This window comes from Elephantulus edwardii, unplaced genomic scaffold, assembly GCF_000299155.1.
Source record: "Elephantulus edwardii isolate Elephantulus edwardi_28Jun2011 unplaced genomic scaffold, EleEdw1.0 scaffold00142, whole genome shotgun sequence".
Lineage (NCBI taxonomy): Eukaryota > Metazoa > Chordata > Mammalia > Macroscelidea > Macroscelididae > Elephantulus > Elephantulus edwardii.
Window position 1 is genome coordinate 1,607,700 of NW_006399892.1, and position 7,436 is coordinate 1,615,135.

The 7,436-nt window shown below is 37.1% G+C and overlaps 1 pseudogene; it reads left to right on the plus strand.

Moving 5' to 3' along the window:
* Positions 1–1,028: 1,028 nt before the first annotated feature.
* Positions 1,029–1,593, plus strand: LOC102870439 (annotated as a pseudogene).
* The last annotated feature ends 5,843 nt before the right edge of the window (positions 1,594–7,436 follow it).

The following is a 7,436-nucleotide window of genomic DNA, read 5'->3' on the forward strand; positions in this document are numbered from 1 at the left end:
TAAATTGAAATGAAAAAGTATAGGCTGACCCTGAACCAGTTCTGGATGTAACATAAAATGTAGAAATAATGACATAGAAGATAGAGATTCCGGTTGCACTGACAGCACTGAAAGCAAACTAGCTATAAGAATTGATGGAGTATCAATTGAGGTGTTTCAATATATAGATGTTAATCTTACATGATCACTTATTTATGCAAGAAACTTGGAAGCCAATTATCTGGCCAAAGGACTTTAAGAGATTCAATTGTGTGCCCTTTGGAGGGGGGAAGGATTATCCAACAGAATAAAGAAATTATTAAACAAAGTGACATCAGGATCAGAGGAAGACTCATCAACAACTTGCATTATGTAGACGACAAGAGCTTGCTGGCTAAAATTGGAGAGGACTTGAAGTTTTCTGTTGAAGGTCAAGGACTACAGCCTTCAATGCAAGCTTCATCTCAACATTAAGAGAGAGAAAAAAAATCTTACCACTAGATCAATAGGCAATAGCATGATAGTTTGGATTATAGTTCACCATGATAAAAAATTAAAATCCACAAAGCTGGATCGATAAACAACATCCTAATAAATAGAGAAAAGGTTAAATTAACCAGGGATTTCATTTTTATTGAACCTACAATGAACATACATAAAAGCAACAATCAAGAAATCAAAGGACATATTGTTTGGGCAAATCAGAATTTTTTTAAAGGATTAAAGAACGTCAGTTCAAGCCTAATACCATGATCTAATCCAAGCCACGGTATTTTTAGCTACTTTATTTGCATTTAGAATTTGACCAATGAATAAGGAATACAAAAAACAAATGTCTTTGAATTATAGTGTTGATGAAGAGTATTGACTAAACTCATGCCTAAAGAACAAAAGAATCTGTTTTGGAAAAAGTGCAACCACAGTGCTTCTTAGAAGTAAGAATGTTGAGAGTCACTTTACTTTGGGCAAGTTACCAGGAGGATCGAGCCCTTGAAAAAAGACATGTTTGGCCAAGAAGAGAGGGTCAAAGAATAAAACAAGTTCGCAGCATGGCCACAGCACTGCCTCCCGCTCTAGTGTTCCTGAGCCAGCACAGATATCTCGGGTGGGGGGTGTCAAGAGTCTGCGTTGTCTCAGCTCCAGTCACCATAGACAGTTTTTTCTTTGGTTGTGAGCTCTCTTATGGTACCCACTCTTTCACCTTCAAAATAAAGGAAGAGGATGATGCTGAATACGTGCTGGCCTTCACCATGCTCTGCCTTACCGAAGGGGCCGAGGATGAATACAATGTGGTGGAAGTCGTGGCCCGGAACCATGACCATCAGAAGATTGCAATCCCTGTGGCCAACCTCAAGCTCTCCCGTCAGCCCATACTCAGCTTAGATGATTTCCAGCTCCAGCCTGTGGTTACCTTCCGCCAGAAGTCAGTCAGCTTCTGGGCCTGTGAGGATTACTGGGTGGCACCAGATTGTTACTATAAGCAATGACATTCCTGAGGAGGAGTAAAGTGATGAAGAAGACAGTGAGGAGAAGGAGGAAGCTAAGTTGTGTCATTTCCTACCTGCCAAGAATCACAGGGCCAGGCACTGGCCTTGGCCAGGGAGTGACCGGTGACCTGTGCTATGTACCACATTCCTGGACCAGTCTCAAGAACTTGAAATGTTTTTTCTCCATTGAAGAGGAGTTTTGGGGACAAGGGCAGGGTAGGGGGAGTCCTAAAACTGGTGCTAGGAGAAAAGGGGGTTCATTCTCCTTAGGGTTCTGTTCTAGACTCAATTAATTCGGTCTGGGGCTTTTCCTTTTTCTCTAGGGGGAGGAAAAACACTGAACTTCTGTCTGACCCTCTCCCCAAACTTCTCATGAGGATTAGAGCTCAATAGTTGAAATTCATGATTAAAATATTTTTATCCCTTTTTAAATTTTTGATAAAGGTTGAAATAAAATGGCATGTGGGGTTTTTAAAAAAGAAAAAAGAAGACCCTCTACAAGCTGTATTGACATTGTGACTATACTGTAGTTGCTTAAGCTGTTCCTTTGAGTTGGAGTTAAAATCATGCTCACCTAACAAAAATAGCACTCCTATCTGTGAAATCATCTTCCATGTAAACTTGTGTCTTAGGCTTAGCTTACCAGCTATAATTCACCTAAGACCTATATTAATAGAAAAAATAATTAAGTGTAAGATTATACTTTACCTATAGAAAACAGTGATTAAATAAGAGACCTAAGTGTATAAATCTCTTCTGATAACTCACAATTATATAATCATAGGGACAATAATTCATATCCATATGAAAAGATTCACCCAAAATGTAAAAAATGGTAAAGCATTTGATAGAAGCAAGACAATTATCATTTAAAATGGATAGACAGTAAATAAATTAAACTATAAATTTAATAACAATAGCAATACTGTTAAATTTTATAGATCCAGACTGGAAAGAGTAACAATGAAGAAGCAATTAAAACTCTTCAATAAATTTGGATAAACTGAAGTGGTGAAGGAATTATAAAAATTGTTTACGGTAAAATTAAAAAATCAGACAATATATGAATATAGTTATATTTTGTGTGTTACAGTACCAAATTAGATAGCTATAATATGGATTTAAACATACAGCTTGTCTACTGTTGAGACTCCAATTTAAAAAAAACTGAAAATTTTTTAAAAGGAGAAGCTGTATTAACAATAATACTGATGGGTATTTAAGCAATAAACGCTTAAAACATTTAATGTTCTTTTTAACCCAAACATCCTTAACAAGAATTTTTGTCTTTTTCCTAAAAAAAGAAAATACAGTTAAATAATTATTTTAGTAATTGCAATTTGAGAACCTGTCAAAGTTTTAAATGGTTGTATGAGAGTAGGGTGAGTCAAAAATTTTAATTGGTAAAATCTCCTGCTTCAGGCACAGTGCTATATTTTAAAGAGATAATTGTTGGAAGGCAAATAACATTTCTAAGATGCTTTTATCCCTCTCACAATTGTCCTTTCAAAAAAGGTTTTATTGCAGATGAAAATACTAAGGAAATGGGCTGTCAAAACTTTCATGAAACAATACCAAATTTTGAAGTATTGTCTCTGTGTGTGTACTTATATTGCTAATTTTTCAAAGTATGAGACTATTTTTCACTATACTCTATAGGACAAAAATACAAATGATTTTCCTTTTTTAACATTTAAACTAAGTTTTAAAAATAAAATTCCCCAGGACATTAGAAATAATTGTATGGGTATGACTTTTATTTCCACTAAGTTATTATGCTAGGATATGTTGGATAGAATAAATGAATTTTTTTTGTGAATAGAAATCAAGAATAACTATTTTAGAAAAAAAAATCGTAAAAGGAGGGTAAAATCAAAAGACAAATGGTAATACCAGATGTTTAATTAAACTGTTATCTACTTCTCCTTAAAATGTCTTTAAAAAAAAATGTCTTATAGTGCAAGTCCAAAGTTCATTAAAATATATTTTCAATATCTATGAGACAAAGTTCTCAAAATCCATTTCTACCTCTGCTCTCAATCTGTTTTTTAACACTTAAACACACAACTAATGTCTACACAGTGCCAAATCTTTCCTATGCTATGCAACACCAGTTGGTCATTAGGTTTCCATATTGATGTTATCATATTCAATTATTTTGAGGTAATAGTATAGTATAAACAAATGCAATAAGTAAGAACTTTTAGAGGAGAACATAGTCACATAACTAAAATTCCTAACACTTATTCTGTATTCTATATTAGAAATATATCTTTTACCTTGAAAATAAATAATCATTAATACTCTGAGATTATCTGAAAGATGCTAATCTTAAAAACATGTGCTTTCTGGTTTAGATGAGTATAACTCATTACTAAGGACCTGAAGTGCTTGCTGCAGAAGATCAAGGACTACAGCCTCCTACATGGACTGAAGCTCAACATCAAGAAAACAAAGATTCTAATCACTGGGCCAATTGGCAGCATCAGCATGGATGGTGAAGAGATTGAGATAGATAATTGTTTTACTTTACCTGGCTCCGCAGTCAACACTCTTGGTAACAGCAGGCAGGATCAGGAGACGAATTGCATTGGGAAAGTCAGCTGTGAGGGACCTCTCAAGAGTACTGAAGAGCAATGATGTCAGGCTGGAGACTAAGGTGCACCCGATCCAGGCTATAGTCTTCGCATTTGTGTCCTACGCATCAGAGAGTTGGACAGTGAATAGGGTTGATAGAAAGAGGATTGATGCCTTTGAGCTGTGGTGCTGGAGACAAGTGTTGGATATACCATGGACTGCTAGGAGAACAAACAGGTTTGTCCTGGAAAGGGTGAAGCCAGAGTGTTCCCTGGAGTCAAGGATTCTGAAGCTTCATCTGACATATTTTGGGCATGTTGCAAGGAGGGACTGGTCCTTGGAGAGGGATATCATGCTTGACAGAGTGGAGGGGCGGCGAAGGAGAGGAAGAATTTTGATGAGATTTATCGATTCTGTGACTGGAGTGGTGGGAATAAGTGCATTTGAGATGGCTAGGTTGGCACAGGATAGAACAGCATTTAGAGCTTTTGTACATAGGGTCGCTATGAGTCGCAAGAGACTCGAAGGCACATAACAACAACAACTATTAGGGACATCTCCAGACTGCTGAAGAGCATAATGCCAGTCTAAAGACTAAGATCCATGGCATTGTCTCTGCAATTAATTACTATACATCAAAGATCTGGACAAAGACTAAGGATGACAGAAGAACTGATGCGTTTGAGTTGTGGTGCTGGAGAAGAGTATTGAACATACATTATAGATTGCCAAGAGAACGAACAATTTTGTCCAAGAGAGGCTAAAGCCAAATTTCTAGGTGAAAAACAAGATCATGAAGCTCCATCTGACATACTTTGGGCCCGGATACATGTTGCCAGGATAGACCAGTCCAGAAGGACATCATACTTAGAAAGTGGAGGGTTAGCACAGGAGAGGAAGACTCTGCATGAAATGGATTGACACAGTAACTGAAGTAATAGAGGTAGCTGCATCAGAGACAGTGAGATTGATTCAGCATTGGGCAAGGATTCAGAGCTACTATTTATAGGTCAATATAAGTTACAGTCAACCTGACAGGACATAACCACAGGAACATATTAGAGATGGTAAACATAGTACAGATAGTGCAAGATTTAGATCTGTTGTTCAGAGGGCCGCAATGAGTTTCAGTTGACTCAATGCTATGAAACAACAATAACATAAATTAAGTTAGATAAGGGCACACTAGAAAGTAGGCTAGGGCACTTCTAAAATAACTTGTTCTTGAACACACTATGAAAAGCAGCAGAACATTGTCTGATACAGTGCTAAGAGATGCATCACTCTCGTTAGAAGGTATATCCTTTCACCACACCTGCTCAATATGTATGCCAAGGAAATAATCTGAGAAGTAGGGCTATATGAAAAAGATTGTGGTGTTAGCATTTAATGAAGACCCATCAACAGCTGGCAGTACATGGATGACATACATTGCTTACTGAAAAGAAGAATGTGGCATCAAGATTGGATGAAGACATATCAACAACCAGTGTTATGCAGAAGACACAATTTGGTGTGACGAACACTTTAAATACTTATTACAGGTGACTTAAAAAATTATACCATTCAATATGGATTGTTGCTGTTGTTAGATGCCATTGAGCCAAGATCAGAACCCTATTCATTCCTGTGTGATCTTCAGAGTCTCTGACACACTTGAGCTCATTCTTGTAGTCACTGTGTCAAGTCAAGCAACCTGGTGGAAGGTCTTGCTCTCCTTCAGCATCCCTTCATTTTTGCAAGGTTGATGTCCCTCTCCAGGGAATAGCCTCTCCTAGCAACAAGCCCAGAGTATGTGAGCTGAAGCTTTGTTATCTTTGCCTCCAAGAAGTACTGATATCTCCAGAACATTGCTGGACGTAACATCACTGATCTTTAGCACTCTAGAGAGAGCTTTAACAGCAGAGCTTCCCAATACAACTTGTCTTTTCCTGACTGCTGGAACCAAGAGTGTTGATTGCTCCAAGCAAGATAAAAACATCAACAACCTCAATTCTTTCTCCATCTATCATGATTCTGCCCATTGACTCAGTGAAGAGGATTTTTCTATTCTTGAAATGTTGAGATGCATTCCATATTAAATGTCTATGTTGAGATAAAGTCCATATTAAAGGCTGAAATCTTTGACTTTCTGCAACCAAAACTTGAAGTCTTCCTCAGTTTCATTGAGCAAAGTTGCATGTTTCCGGCTGTTGATGAGTCTTCCTTCAATCTTGATGCCACATTCTTCTTAAAGACCAAAGAATATAACCTTTAGTATGAATTAGAATATAACCTTTAATATGAATTATATTTTAACAACAAGAATACAAAGATCCTCCCCAATGAACACCAAAGCAACACCATGCTAAAGGAGAAAAGATTGAAATTGTCAATAATTTAATTTTACTTGGATCCACAATCCAAATTAGAAACCAATATATTATGATACATTGCATTGGGAGAGTCCTCTGTCAGGAAATTCTTCAAATTACTGAGCAACAGTGATGTTAGTTTGAAGAGTAAAGAGTGCTTGATTCAGGACATAGTCTTTTCAACTCTCCGAAAGCTGAATAATGCACAAGGAAGACAGAAGAATTGATGCTTTTGAATTGTGACATTGGAGAAGAGGATTGCTATCCCAACACTGCCCACAACAGCAACATCAACAAATAGATGTGTCTCGGGAAAAGTGCAGCCAAAATTCTTTTTTGAGGCAAGGATGGTGACGCTCCATCTCACATGCTTTGGGCATATTTCTAGAAGAGGTTACACCTTGGAGGGGACTTCACTCTTAGAAAGGTGGAGGGTCAGCAACAGATAGAGATGCCTTCAGTGAGATTAATTGATGTAATGAATGCAGCAGAGAGCTCATGTGTGTCAAAGATAATGAGAATGAAGGAGGATAGGAGTGAGTTAATAACTGTTAGTCATAGGTGTGCTACAAATCATACTCAACAGGACCTAACAACAAATAGATTACATCTAAACAAATAGATTACATCTGTGGAAGGAATTGTTGGAGAAGCTCAATACCAGCAATGAAAACTAGGCCGGATGATGATTGTGGAACAGACCATCAACTAATCCTATGCAAGTTTAAATTAAGGCTAAAGAAGGTTAAGTCATATCAACAGGAATAAAAACTTGATCTTGAGTCTATCCCTCCTGAATTTAAAACCAACTCAAGATCAGATTTGAGGTCTTAAGTACAAATGAATGAAGACCAGATGAACTGTGGGAAGATATCAAGAATATAATTAATGAAGAATGCAAGAAGTCATTACAAAGAAGGTAGAAGAAAAGACCAAAATGGACTTTAGAACAGACTCTAAATATTTCACTAGAGCATTGAGAAGAAAAAACAAAGGGAAGAAATCAAGAAGTTAAGGGCCAAATAGGAGATTTCAAAGG